This window comes from Myotis brandtii, unplaced genomic scaffold, assembly GCF_000412655.1.
Source record: "Myotis brandtii unplaced genomic scaffold, ASM41265v1 scaffold1144, whole genome shotgun sequence".
NCBI classification, from domain to species: domain Eukaryota; kingdom Metazoa; phylum Chordata; class Mammalia; order Chiroptera; family Vespertilionidae; genus Myotis; species Myotis brandtii.
In genome coordinates, this window is record NW_005353944.1 from 479,591 (window position 1) to 487,713 (window position 8,123).

Genomic DNA, 8,123 nt, shown 5'->3' on the forward strand with positions numbered 1-8,123 from the left:
CCTGTTGAAAGGTCTGTTTGTTCATGTTATATATAAATATAATTTATCTGACAAATATTTATCAAACATCTAATATTTATCAAAACCACAGTGAAATGCTACTTCACATCCACTAGGATGGCTACAACGAAAAAGACAGATAATAACAAGTGTTGGCGAGGGTGTGGAGAAACTGGAACCCTCATGCATTGCTGGTGGGAATGTAAAATGGTGCAGCCACCTTTAGAAACAGCTTGGCAGTTCTCAAAATGTTAAACATTGAGTTAACACATGACCCAGCTATTCCATTCTTAGGTAGATACACAAGAAATGAAAACATATGTCCACATGAGAACTTGTACTTGAATATTCATAGCATTCATAATAGCTGAAAAGTAGAAACCCAAATGCTCATCAACTGATGAATGGATAAACAAAATGTGGTCCACTCATGCATGGAATAATATTCAGCCATGGAAAGGAATAAAGTACCATTATATGCTGCAGCATGGATCAACTTAGAAAATAAACTAATTGAAATAAGCCAGACCCAAAGGACAAATGTTATGTTTCTGTTGCTATGAAATGTCTAGAATAGGTAAATCTACAGGAACAGAAATTAGATTGATGTTTGCCTAGGGCTGAGAGTTTGGGGGGAAATGATGGGGATTGACTGCTTATGTGTGCGAGGTTTCTTTTTTGGGCTGATAAGAGTGCTCTAACGCCCTGGCCGGTTTCTCAGTGGTTAGATCATCAGCCCTGTGATAGAAGGGCACATACCTAGGTTGCAAATTTAATCCCCACCCCAGTCGAGGCTCGAGCTGGAGGCAATCAATCAGTGTGTCTCTGTCACATCCAAGTTTCTCTCTCTCTGTGTCGCTCCCCCTCCCTTCCACTCTCTCTAAAAATCAATGGAAAAATATCCTCAGGTGAGGATTAACAACAACAGCAAAAAGTGCTCTAAAATTGATTGTGGTGAAGGCTGCACAACTCTTAATTTATTAAAACCATTGAATTGTATACTTTAAATGGGTGAATATGTAACTTATCTATAATAATAAAAGCATCATATGCTAATTAGACCAGACAGCCAAATGACCTTCCGGATGAAGCCGGGGCTGTGAGGGCCGAGGCAAGCCACAGTGGCTGCAAGGGCAGAGCCCCTTGCACGAATTTCGTGCATCGGGCCTCTAGTATCTCAATGAAGCTATGTATATACATATATGAAGTTGTGTTAGGTTCTATAGTGGAGAAGTGATACAAAAATGGATAATTTATAACCCATGCCTTAAAAGAGTTCATAATCGAATCTCTGTACATGAAGTAATCGTGAAATGCAAACCAACAACATATGTAAGAACCATTAAGTAGGTGCAAAATTCAGAGGTTCAGAGAAAAGAGGTCACTTCTAATAATAATTGGGGAAAGCTTCATGAAAGAGAAAGCAATGCAGTTGATCCATGGAGAAGGGCTAGTAATTTTGTAGGTGGAGGATGGGATTAGAAACAGCAGATGCAAAAGTATGATTGTCATGAGTCCTATTCAAAGATCACTAAGGATTCCAGTGTGACTGGATTATAATATACACAGGAATATACAGATGATGAGACTGAGAGGTAAACAAGCTGAGGCTATCCCACAAACAATTTTGAATACCATTCATGGAAAACCTTAGGTATGAGGGCCTGAACTAGGGAGGAGGTAAAGGGAATGGAGAATAGATGATCAAGAACCACCTCAGAGGAAGAAGTGACAGAAAAACAACTGGTGGGCTGGGAATGTGGGTGTGAACAAATGAGGAACAAGATAACACCTGGGTCTTAGCCAGGTGACTGAGAGAATGAATGACAAAATGAGAAAGTCAGAGGTTGGAGCCCATTGAGATGGAAGGTGACAGACGAGGCGATACAGAACTATATGGAAAACATACAGTTCTGCCACGGAAGAGAATTAAGAAGAAAAAAAATGTGGACATTGGAAAAGGCCACTTGGATGACGTGCCACATCTGCTGAATCTCACGAGATGTGTAAGTATCTCAGAGGCAGAGAGGAGGGCGCAGGGCCCTCCAGGCAGACGGAGCAGTGAATAGTAAACTCAAGGGCATGAGATGTAAAACAAGGTCAGTTCCCTGAACTGCAAATACCTCTGTGGCTGGAACAGAGGGAGGAGGGGATGCAGCAAGGGATGAAGCTGGAAAAATAGCCAGTGGGCCAGATCACCTAGCTCTGTGCACCTCGCAGCTGCCATGGACTTTATCCAACAGCGAGGCCCTGAAAAGGCTTAAGAAGGAGGGTAGACAGAGCCTCCCTCATGGAACTGTGGAGAAGGGTCTGAAGGACGTGAGACAGTAAGGCTAGTTAGGAATTAATAGAAGAGTCCATCTAAGAAGTAATAAGGATCTAGTAAGCCACTGGGTTGTAGAGATAGAGAGGAATGGATTGATTGGAGACATAATTAGGACATAGATTAAAAATTTGGCCAATTTGATACAAGAGAAAAGAAAAAATCCCTCTGGAGCACTGACCAAGAGATGAATCACCAAAAGAAGGTAAATCACTGCAGCAGTGGTGAAGTGATCAATAACAGTGCGGGGCCCTGACCGGTTTGGCTCAGTGGATAGAGCGTCAGCCTGCGGACTGAAGAGTCCCAGGTTCGATTCTGGTCAAGGGCATGTACCTTGGTTGCAGGCACATTCTCAGTAGGAGGTGTACAGGAGGCAGCTGATCGATGTTTCTCTCTCGTCGATGTTTCTAACTGTCTATCCCTCTCCCTTCCTCTCTGTAAAAAATCAATAAAATATATTTAAAAAACAAAAACAGTGTGGGGATTAAAGTGAAAACTGGGGCCCTAACTGGTTTGGCTCAGTGGATAGAGCGTTGGCCTGCGGACTGAAAGGTCCCAGGTTCAATTCCAGTCAAGGGCATGTACCTTGGTTGCCGGCACATCCCCAGTAGGAGGTGTGCAGGAGGCAGCTGATCGATGTTTCTCTCTCATCGATGTTTCTAACTCTCTAGCCCTCTCCTTTCCTCTCTGTAAAAACTCAATAAAATATATTTTTTTAAAAAAGAATACATTCACAGAAAAAGAGAATTTTAAAGTGAAAACTGGGATAGGTCGAGGGACTAAAGGTAGGAGATGTTAGAGATGGACTCAACTGGGCTTGGACCCAATTGGTTGTGGAAAACAAGGAAGAATGAAGGAAGACTGCTTCTCTGGTCCCAGGTTTGGGTATCTGGATGGGTGGTGGTCCATTTACCAGTGGCATGAGTGGTGTGAAGAAGCAGATGGATGTGTTGAAGATGACAGGAGATTGGACCCAGGAAAAAGGCCTGAAGAACATCTGAAAGACAGGATAGATAGTGAAGAGCTAGAGGTTGAACCCAGGGAAATGCCTGCAATTAGGTGGCAGGAGAAGGCAAACCAACCTTCTCTCTAATGTTCCCCTAAAGAAGCAGAACTGTCAAGGAAGTAGGGGTTGCCAAGGGAAAAGGTGTTTAACAGTGTTCACATACAGAGCAATCAAGGTATGTAGCTGAAAATAAGGTCAGATCCAAGAAAGTAAGTTGATTTGAGAGTGGAAGTCAGGGGCCATAAAACAAGGAGTTAAAGAGTGACTGGAAGAAGAGGAAGTGAAGGCCATACTCTGTGAGAAGTTAGGTGACAAAAGGAACAGAAAGGAAAGTACCAAGAACATGGATAATAGCAGCTACCATTTATTGAACACCCACTATGTGCCAGGCACTGTTCTGAGAGCCTCATGTGTATTATCTTGCTTCACTCCACTCCACCTCCAATCTGGCAGGTGCTATTGTCTTCCCCATTCTACACCTGATGAAACTGAAACAGAGTCCCAACATCATACAGCTGGTACACAGAGCTGAGCACACCAGGCAGTCTGACCCCAGAAGTTGTTAGTCAGTTGAGAATTAGTTTGCCAATAACGATGCCTACTTGACTGTCTTGACTCATCCCAATAAAATGCTCTGGGTTGGAGTTCTGCAGAAGGGCCACTGTTGTCTGGGTAGTTGTTTAACAAGGATTTAATTGGAAAGGTATGTGAATGTACAGCGATAAATATTGCTAGTTTGCTTTCTAACCATCTGTCCTTCACATCAACCTAAGATACGTGCCATATGTGCAGACTATATTCTAAAGCTGTAGCCGGATATTCTATGTACCCATCACAGTAAGCTAGAGCTGATCTACCAGAGCCCTCTTAATGTCTACACCAGTGATTCTCAACTGGGGTGATTCTGACCCCCAGGGGGATGTTCAGCAATGTCTAGAGACGTTTTTTGGTTGTCACAGGTTGGGGAAATGGTAACACTGGTATCTCTCTGAGTTGAGGCCAAAGATGCTGCTTAATATCCTGCAATGCACAGGACAGCACCCACAACAAAGAATTTTCTGGCCCAAATGACAATAGTGTTGAAGTTGAGACTTCTTGCTCAACAGTGCCTTGAAACTTATCTATGAAACAGTGCCTATGAATATCAGAGTCTGGAAAGGGGTTTTAGAATGGGTAAACCACCCAGACCAATTATGTCAACAGGAAAGGAATGCAGATCCAGAGGGGAGAGAATACAAATATATGAGACAGAAACAGCTTTTGAAGGAAGGTGTGTGTGTGTGTGTGTATCTATGGCAGAGAAGAAATGGTAGAGAGATCATCCTTGGGGAAAAGAAGGATAATCCATATTCTATGACAGGAAGGAAGGGTAAAAGAATAGCAGGAACATACTGAGAAATACTCACGGGAAAAAGGCACATTGTGAGAGTTCCCATCTGATGGCTCTGAATGGGGAGAAGCAGCAGTGCTGAGAGCCAGGGAGCACCATGGGGCTGAGGCTCAAAGAGAGGAGAACCCAGGAATCAGTGACAGAAAAGATCAGCTGTTTTAGCTTCAATACCATGAAGCCACAGAGGGGGAAAAAGTATGGTAGGGAATACTAAGGGTTGGAAATTGAAATGAGTAAAATCCATCACAAGCAGGATGGCACCGGAAGGGGGCGGGGACTGAGAGACCTGGGCGTGGTCTAGGACAGGAAGAAGAGCAGGTTCAGTGGCTGGTAGGCTGAGGCAGGGTGTGAGGAAAAGAAGGGGGCTAAGAGTGGGGAAGCAGGAACGGAGACCTCTGGAGAAAAAGACCCAAATGACTCTTGTGAAATGGAGCACAAATCCTATTCATGGGGTTGAGGAAATGGAGAAAACTATGAAAAAGGACAGGGCATATGTCCTTGATTTGGATGGTCCTGTCCCTAACAGTGAAGAAGAGGATGGGGCTTGAAAGGAACAATGTGAAGTTGGTGTCAGTGGATGACTCGATACAGATAACAAGAAGCAGTCATAAACAGATGTCACCAACACCAGAGGAGGTACTATGGACTACATTGTGTTCCCCCAAATCCATATATTGAAGTCCTGGCCCCCAATATCTCAGAGGGTAACTACATTTGGAGATAGGGTCTTCATAGAGGTCATTAAGATGGACCCTAATCCCACCTTAATTACCTCAGTGAAGGCCCTATATCATTAGGTTGGGCCCTAATCCAACAGGACTGGTGTCCTTATAAGAAGAGATTAGGACACAGACACAAACAAAGAAAAGACCAAGTGAGGACAGAGAGAAGGGAGCACCTACAAGCCAAGGAGACGACTCATTCGTTAGACACCACCACTGCCAACACCCTGATCTCAGACTTGCAGCCTCTGGAATGTTGAGGAAATAAATTTCTGTTGGTTAAGCCCCCAACCTGTGGTACTTTGTTACAGCAGCCCAAGCTGGCTGAGACAGGAAGGAGGGACTGGAAGAAGATGGTGAGCCTGGTGTGGAAAGGACAGTCCATGTTCTCCGTGGGTTCACCAGTGCGTGAACTGGGAAAACTAGTCTTCTTGCAGAAAGGCTTTTGGAGGAAGTGGTATCTCTAAGAAGAAAGCAAGTTCCAGTGGGGGTGTGGAGGTAGGGAACGTGCAGTGGAGAAGCCCGGTAATTAGAGTTTCTTAGAACATGGGGTTCCACAGCCTAAATGGATGGGACGTCTCTTGAAAGTAGGAACATGTTTTGGCTAATGATTTTTCTATCCTAGAGGCACAGGACTGGCACATATTTTTAAGGAATATATTTTGCAAAGTGTGCAGAGGTGGAGTAGGCATATAGGAGGGGTGGGAATGACCTGAAAAGGGTTGGGGGCCTAGGGGAGTTGCTGGACGAAGGGGTTTGCCTTGGAGTGGCAAGTAAAAAGAAGGCTGAGAAGCAGGGGGTGAAGTGTCATTTAGAATTTCCAAATCGCTGCAGTTTAGTTAAGTTCTCCCTCTCACACAAGCAGTGCACTTATAAGAATGGGCTACTGAGAACACCTTTATACAGCTCTTATCCTAAATACATCATTACTTTACCAGATAATTTGAGGAATGCATTATTTCTGATGGCTGATGGTTTTCCCTTTAAATGTTAACCATTTGGAGTAGAAATTTTTTTCTAAAATATATTATGCACTGCCTCATTTTTTTCTCCCTTTTCTAAAAAATCAGAAAAACAATATTATCATAAACTTCAACTATTACATTGGATTGTCATGCAAAGGTTATTTTTTATAAACAAGATATATATTAGGCCACAAGATGATCACATCCCCAAGAGACTAGACATACTTGACGTAGCTATTTGCTAGCATACCCTAGAACTCCACAGTAAATTCCAACTTGAAGTTTTGTTTGGTTTTGTGATTTTTCCTCCCTCACTATCTGGACTATGGCTTGTCACTTCTTCCTGAACTCAGTGTGCCTGCCAAAAGCAACCTCCTCTTCCCTTTCTCATTGATCGTTTCTGATCTACAAAGGTTTGCCCAACCAGATAACCAAGGTAGCTAAAAACGTGCGGATAGCAAGCATGAGCACCACATCTCCTTTTGCTGCCCAGAAGCCAAAAGTTGCTTATTTCCTGATTGTCGGTTGGGTTTTAGAGTGATGAGTTGTTTGTTATACTTCTAAACTATAAACATCATTTTAGATTTATTAGAATATTAGGGAAGGTTAAATAACTCTTCTAAAGCAACCTTTCCTCCATGACATAAGTTCATTGCTTACTAGCATTTTTAAATGAGTTAACTTCAGGGGACATGGAAAGGGCCAGCTGTCCCTTCCTTCTGACTTCAGACAAGAGCGCAGAGACTGGAAAAAAATTGCTCTATTCTCATTGGATGAAGATTATTTCTTTGCCTAAAATACTAGTACTTATAATTCAATATTTGTTTCTTTGTAAGATAGAGCTCTTCAGTCACAAACCAGAGTATAAATGGGTGAAATAAAGACTTCTTCAATAAGGATTATGTATGTGTACCTCTGTGTGTTCAATGAATGGGGAATGCATAGAACCAAAGTAAAATTTCTGCAATTTCAGGTAAGTAGACCCCCAAACAGTACTTATAAGTAGAGACCACTGACAGTGCTTTAACATTCCCAATGACTCTGTCCACACTGCCTGGCCACTGGTCATCTTGCTCACAGAATAGGTCCCTATGTTCCCAGGTCCAAGGATCAGACCAGAGTTTTCAACTGTAAAAAGTGCTGAAGACATTGCAGTAAATCATACTAGATAGCCATGAAAACCTGACCATATGTAAACACTGAAGAGAACATGTGCATATCCTAGTGGACAGAGAACTCGCTCGCTCTCTTTCCCTCAAAAGAAAGTCCTATCTAGTGCTTGTGTGTCACTTCACGGTGAGCAGCGTATTGGGGTGACTTTACCCACTGCCTCCGACTTCAATATGGCAATGGATTTGGCAATCTCAGACACTACATCATATGCACACCTCAGGTAAGTAACGAAATACATGCTCAAAAAATAAGTATGTAGGTTGACTTTACATTACTTTATGCTACTAAAGAAACTTGACATTCATTTACTCATTCATTCAACCAGCAGTTGGTAGACACTGATGATGTTCCAGGCTCTACATACAATAGTAAACAATCCCTGCCCTGATGAGTCTTACAGGCTAAGGATTTGTTATGTGTTAAACAATAAAATGTCATGGAAACTTAAAAAGCCTTACTACAAATTGCCTCCTTGGTGGGACCTTTCGCAATAAAGCTAGTGTATACATCTGTTGTGGGCTGCATTGTGTCCCTGCCAAATTAA